Here is a 6,513-nt window from a genome sequence, read left to right as displayed (position 1 = left end):
CTGGCTGTGCCCAGGCTTTCTCCGCGAGGCTCCACTCTGCAACCAGCCCCGAGCTTCTCACCGCGCTGACCCACTTGTCAGGAATGTGCCGGGATCGCCCGGGTCCTGGCCCCGAGTCAGCACCTGGGCGCTCCCATCACTCCTGCCTGACCCACCCCACCCAGCCTTGCCCTTCTGAGGGTCTGTGCCCAGCCCCTCGGGCCGTGCTGCTGGGTCACCTGGGGAAAGGGACCTACCTACTGGCCTGTCACTCACGGACATGTGGGAGTTTCCTCTGTGTGGGAACTTGGAGGCGGGGCAAGGGTGGGCGCATCTCTGGGAGTGTGTGTGCGGATGAGTGAGTGCGTGTGAGGTTGTGAGTGTGTGTGACTATATGAATATGTGGATGTGTATCTGCATGTGTATGAGTGAGATTGCATGTCTGTGTGACAGTATGTGTGAGAGTGTGCATTTGTGTGAGTGTATGAATGTGTGTGAATGTGAGAGTATGTGATAATATATGAATGTGTGTATGTGAGCATGCGAGTGTCTGAGCATGTGACAGTGAGTGTGGGAGTGTGTGAGAGTGTATGAATGTGAGTGAATGAGTTTGTGAGTATGCAAGTGTCTGTGTGTGAGTTTGTGAGAGCATGTGTGTATGTGACAATGTATGAAGGTATGTAGGTGAGGGTATCTGTGTGTATGGGTGTGTGTGAGTGTGTATATGTGAAAGTACCTGTGTTTGTGTGAGTGTGATGTATGTGAGAGTGTGAGTATGTGCGGATGTGTGTGAATGTGTTTGTATGTGAGAGAGTACCCGTGTATGTGTGTGTGAGAGTTTGTGTGTGTGAGTGTATTTATATGTGAGAGTGCCTGTGTATGTGTGTTTGTATGTGAGAATATGTGTGTGTGTTTATATGTGAAAGAGTGCCTCTATATGTGTGTGTGAGTTTGTGTGTATGAGGATGTGTGTGTTTATATGTGAGAGAGTGCCTGTGTATGTGTGTTTGTATGTGAGAGTATGTGAATCTGTTTATATGTGAGAGAGTGCCTGTGTATGTGTGTGTGAGTTTGTGTGTGTGAGGATGTGTGTGAGTGTATGTGTATGTGAGAGTGCCTGTGTATGTGTGTGTGAGAGTATGTGCGGATGTATGTGAGTGTATGTGTATGTGAGAGAGTGTCTGTGTATGTGTATGTGGGGATGTGTGTGAGTGTGTGTGTTGTATGTGAGAGTGCCTGTGTATGTGTGTGTGTGAGAATGTGTATGTGTGGATATGTGTGTTTTTATGTGAGAGAGTGCCTGTGTATGTGTGTGTGTGAGATAATGTGTATATGTGCAGATGTGTGTGTTTTTATGTGAGAGGGCCTGTGTATGTGTGTGTGAGAGTTTGTATGTGTGAGGATGTGTGTGAGTGTGTGTGAGTGTGTATATGTGAGAGAGTGTGTGTGTGTGTGTGTGAGGATGTGTGTGTGGACGAGAGAGTGTCTGTGTGAGTGTGTGTGTGACTGTGAGGGCCTGAGAGTTTCTGGATACATGTTTCTGGGTAGGTGCCCAGGTGGCCCTAGCCCCTGGCTGCAGCCCGTGCCAGGTGTGTGCTTGCATGAGTGAGTCTGAGTGACAGGTGTGCACAGGCAGGTGAGGGCCCCGCAGGAAGCTATCGCACCTGCACAGGTGCCACACACCTGGGCTCCCACACTCAACTCCGACAGGAGCCGTGGCTCCAGCATGGCCTCTGAGACACGGGAACAGGGCTGGGTGCGGGGCCAGGCAGTGAGCACGGGAAAGTGTCCTTTCCCCAAGAGCATGGCCAGCATCTGGTCTTCCTGTGGCCTTCGTGTCAAGTGCTGAAAGCTGGCTTGAGACGGGGAGGTTCTGGGGAAGGACCAGGGGCTGGAAAGTGACGTTCCAGTCAGATCACAGTGGCTCTGGGGGATCCTTCCTGGGCCTGAGACACCGCCCAGCACTCGCAGGGGTAGGGGAGTGCAGGGCAGCGGCTCTCACTCTTGTCTCCCTCCTCTGTTCCCGAGGACCAGACGTCACCTCACGGTACCGCAGTCTGAAGATCTTGGGCCTCAGGAGCCTGTCCAGGGATCCCGGTTTCATGTCCTCTTCACCTGTTCTTTCACTTCAGCCCCCCCCCGCCCCCTGCCGCTCACTCCTTAAGGAGGATTTAACCAAATCTGGATGACATTCTCTTACTAAAGCTTCCGCCTGAGCACGCCTTCCCCTCCTCTCCCGCCAACCTCTGCTCAAACACCTTCTCAATGGCCTCCACCAAGCTTGTCATTGCCCCTGTCTGTCTTGCCCCTTGTGTCTCCTTCAGAGCTCTCGTCTCTGTGCAGGGACCAGCACTGTGAGGGAAGGGCAGGGAACAGCCAGAAACTTCTAGGCGGCAGATAGAGGGCTCTACAGATCCTAGAGCAATGTGACCTAGCCAGAAAAACAAAAGCAGATTAGGGGGAAAAAACTCATTCAGCTTCTTGCCCAAGAGGCTTTAGCAATTGTTGTCCCAGGGCTGAAGAGATAGTACAGTGGGTAAGGCACTTGTCTTGCTCACGGTGGCCTGGGCTTGATCCTCAGCACAGAGTCTGGTCCCCCATCACGCCTGTCGGGAGACATCCCTGAGCACTGCTGGGTGTGGCCCCCAAACAAAAAGAAATAATAGCAACAGAAACTAAAGGAATCATTGTCCTGGGACCGGAATGTGGCTCAGGTAGAGCCCTTGCTTTGTGTATGTTCCATACACACACACACACACACACACACACACACACACACACACACACACACAAACACACACACCATGCTCTCCACCCTGTTTCTTTTTTTTTTTTTCTGCTTTTTGGGTCACACCCAGCGATGCTCAGGGGTTACTCCTGGCTCTGCACTCAGGAATTACTCCTGGCGGTGCTTGGGGGACCATATGGGATGCCAGGGATCGAACCTGGGTCGTCTGTGTGCAAGGCAAACACCCTACCCGCTGTGCTATCGCTCTGGCCCCTCCACCCTGTTTCTTATATGTTTTCCTTGTACCCCATCTCTGCTCCTGTGTAAGTTCCCAGGGGAATGGGGGGTGGGCGGCTTGTCTGATTTACAACCGTCCCCACCTTCCACCACCCCCGTCACGCTGAGATTCATGCTTGGCACATAATGGGCCCTTAACGGCTCGGCTCGTTGTTGAGCAAAGGTCGAAGAGGACCCTGAGCGGGTTCAGTTTTGTCGGCTGTCCGGGACTGGGGGGAGCCAGCTACCATCCCCTGGCCCCCACGTCTGGTTGTGGGCCCAGAGATCGCCGTCAGAACGCCTGTGAGCCAACCCTGGGACTAGGCACCTTCGACCAGGATCGGCTGCTCTGATGAAAACTGCCACTGGCCTGGGCTGAAGGCAGCTCGGGTTCCTGCTGCCGTCCCCACGTGGCCAGCGGTGCCTGGGTCGGCCTCCAGGGCCAGCCATCCTGCCGGGCCAGTTCTGGGCTCACACCCACGGCGCAGCTCAAGCCCTTCTCCCCACTATGGACGAAGCCCCGAGGCTCAGGTTCTCCTCATCTTACCCATAGGATCGCTTTATGCTCTTCCTGCTCCGGGAATGGAGAGCATCTGTGCGAGAGAGGAGGGTCGGCCTCGGGGCCCCGGCACCCCGCCGGCTACTGTCCGGAACAGGAAGAGGCTGTGGGTCACGGCAAAGGCAGGTATATTCTTTGAGCTGCCCTAGTCTGAACCACACTGCCTCACTCTGCTAGCTGGTCCCCTGGGTCAGAGGGTCTCCCCTGCTCCCTCGCTCGTCCTGGGGCACAAGAAGGAAGCTGCCAGCTCAGAGGCGTGGAGGAGCTTCACGCTGACTAGGCAGAGAGAGGGAGAGAGAGGAGGAGGCATTCCAGAGGGAAGGAATGGCATGTGGGCAGGTGAGACGGCCGCGCTCCGACCCTCCGGGGCTTGGCTGGGCCCGCACAGCTCAGCCAGGGGAGGAAATGGAGGCAGCTCGCATCAAGGGCTCTCATTTGCCCCACACTTGTAAGCACCCCTGCGTTTGGCTCGGGGTGAGGAACGAAGATAAAACAGATGGTAGAAACATGTTTAGACCAGGCTCTGCCTTTTTTCAAAAAATTCCCGCCCCTTCGGAGCCTGTCACAGTGCTGGCCCTCGGTGTTACCTGTCACTCGAATGAAGGAATGAAGGAATGAAGGAGAGGCCATGGACCCAGGGTTCTGCTGGAGCACCTGGGAAGGAGCACCCTGCTTTCACATAAAAGCAGATCACGGGGACTTTCAGGGTCAGCCTCAGTGGCGGCTGGTGCCAGGCCAAGGGTCACTCTGGCTGAGATTTTTGTGTGTGTTTTTGCTGCTGATGCAACAGGCCGTGAGGATTTTCCATAGCGCATTGTGTTGGCAGGAGAGACTGGACAGGGCCCGCCAGAGTGGAGGAGAAGGTCAGGCTGACGCAAGAGGCAGCGCGGCCCCGGGGAAGGGCCACCCAGTTACCCAACCCACCTGGAGCAGAAGCCTTTGGACTCGAGGGAGACGTTCATCTGGGGACAGTTGGTGACATCTAACTGCCTCAGAATCGAAAGTGGACAGACAGGCCCTCAGTGTAGAGGAGACTGAGGCCTGGGCACCATCAGGGTGGCCAGGCTGGCCAGGCTCTGCAGGGCCAGCTCTCAGATGCGCCCCTGCTCTGGGAGGGGTGAGTGCAGGGTGTGAGGTGGGCCGGCCACATGGGCAGGAGTCCCTGAGTCTGGGCTGCATCAAGGCACGCCTTCCCCACACCCGGGCCCAGGCCCCCGTGGTTCCTTCCCCCAGGAGAGTCCAGGGGCTTGCGGGGGGGTCAGAAGCAGCCACTGATGTGCCGTGGGTGGAGGGAAGTTGTGTTTGACTGGTGTCCGGCTCCACAGGCCTCTGGGAGTCACTACTGGAGCCTCATTCCCGTGGGGAGCCCAGTGCCCCGGGCTCAGGAAGTTACGATGAAGGCAGCGGGTCCTCCACCCCGGGGCTCCCTCAGCTCTGCCTCGGGGCTCCCTTTAGCAGCCCCTTTTCAGAATTAACACCTAATTTCTTCTGGTTTGATTTTGGTGGGGGTCACCTCGGAGGTGCTCAGGCGTGACTTCTGGCTCTGCACTCAGCGATCACTCCTGGCAGGGTTCAGGGCCTCACATGGGGTGCTGGGGATCCAACCCAGGTTGGCCAGGTGCCAGCAAAAGCCTTACCTGCTGGACGACTGCTCCAGCGCCTCGAGACCCCCTTTGGGCTTTGCTATTATTGTTCTTTTTGAGAAGCCCCCCAAGCCCTGCAAGCTGCAGGCCCAGAGGAAAGGCTCTGGAAAGCCCGGGGCAGACACTGAGTGCCTGAGGCTCAGCTTGCAGGCAGGCCCACTGCCCTGGGGCCTGGGGTGTGCTGGTGGGGGCGCAGGGGCAGCAGACTGCCAGTCACGAAAGGCCAGTGGATCCTCCTGAGAAACCATGGTGGACCGCGGCCTTAAATGGACACAGTGATATAAAACAGCCCCGAAATGAGCGCTTTGAAGGGTGTTTGATGGTGTGTAAACTCTGGGTCCTGTGAAGAGCACAGCTGGGCTGGGCTTCAGCCGTTTCCGGGAGACTGGACCCTGGCCTGCATCTCCTGTTGTGGTACAGCAAACCAAGGCTGCGTCATTTGTATTTGGGGACCACACCTGGCAGTGCCTGGGGATGACTTTGTGCTGGGTGCTCTGCGGACAGTGCTCAGGGGACCATGTGGTGCTAGGGCTCAAACCCCAGTCTCTAGCACACCAAGTGTTCGGCTCATTGCGCTCTCTCTCTCTCTCTCTCTCTCTCTCTCTCTCTCTCTCTCTCTCTCTCTCCATTCCAGACGGACACACAGTCATTTGGTTCGGAGCCTATGTCTGAGCCAAGTCACTGGGGCTGCTGGGTCCCCGGGAGAGCAAGCCCTGGCCGTGACCGGGGTGCTGGTCTACACTGTCCCAAGGAGACGCCCCGGGTCTTGGGGTCCTACAGTCCTGGGGTGGTTTCCACTCCGCCACCAGCCTGATTGCAGGTCGGGGGCAGGGAAGCGGCTGTTTTCCACATCTGCCCTTGAGGCTCCTCCTCTGGCCCTGCGACGTCCTGTGGGGTCTGTCCTGCGCCCACAGGGGCTCTCTGGGGTCTCTGCACTGTGCTTCCCTGGCTGTGGGGCTCGGGGGGCGGGACAGCAGGGAGGGGGTGCCAGGACATCCAAAGACAAGTGTAGATCCCCTGCCCTCTGCCAGAGTGAGCTCCAGCTCCACGACACACCCCCTCTACACCACACAACCTACACAACACACACACGTTCCCCTCCACACCACACAACACACACACACACAACCCCCTCCACACATTCTCCACACCACATATCCTCCACCACACACACACACACACACACACACACACACACACACGACCCTCTCTACAACGAAGCCCCTCCACAAGACCCCTCTACACCACACACACACACACACACACACACACACACACACACACCTCCACAGCACACAGGCTCCACAACATAGAACCCCCTCCACAAT

This window comes from Sorex araneus, chromosome 2 (assembly GCF_027595985.1).
Source record: "Sorex araneus isolate mSorAra2 chromosome 2, mSorAra2.pri, whole genome shotgun sequence".
Classification (NCBI taxonomy): domain Eukaryota; kingdom Metazoa; phylum Chordata; class Mammalia; order Eulipotyphla; family Soricidae; genus Sorex; species Sorex araneus.
Note: the sequence above shows the minus strand (reverse complement) of the source record.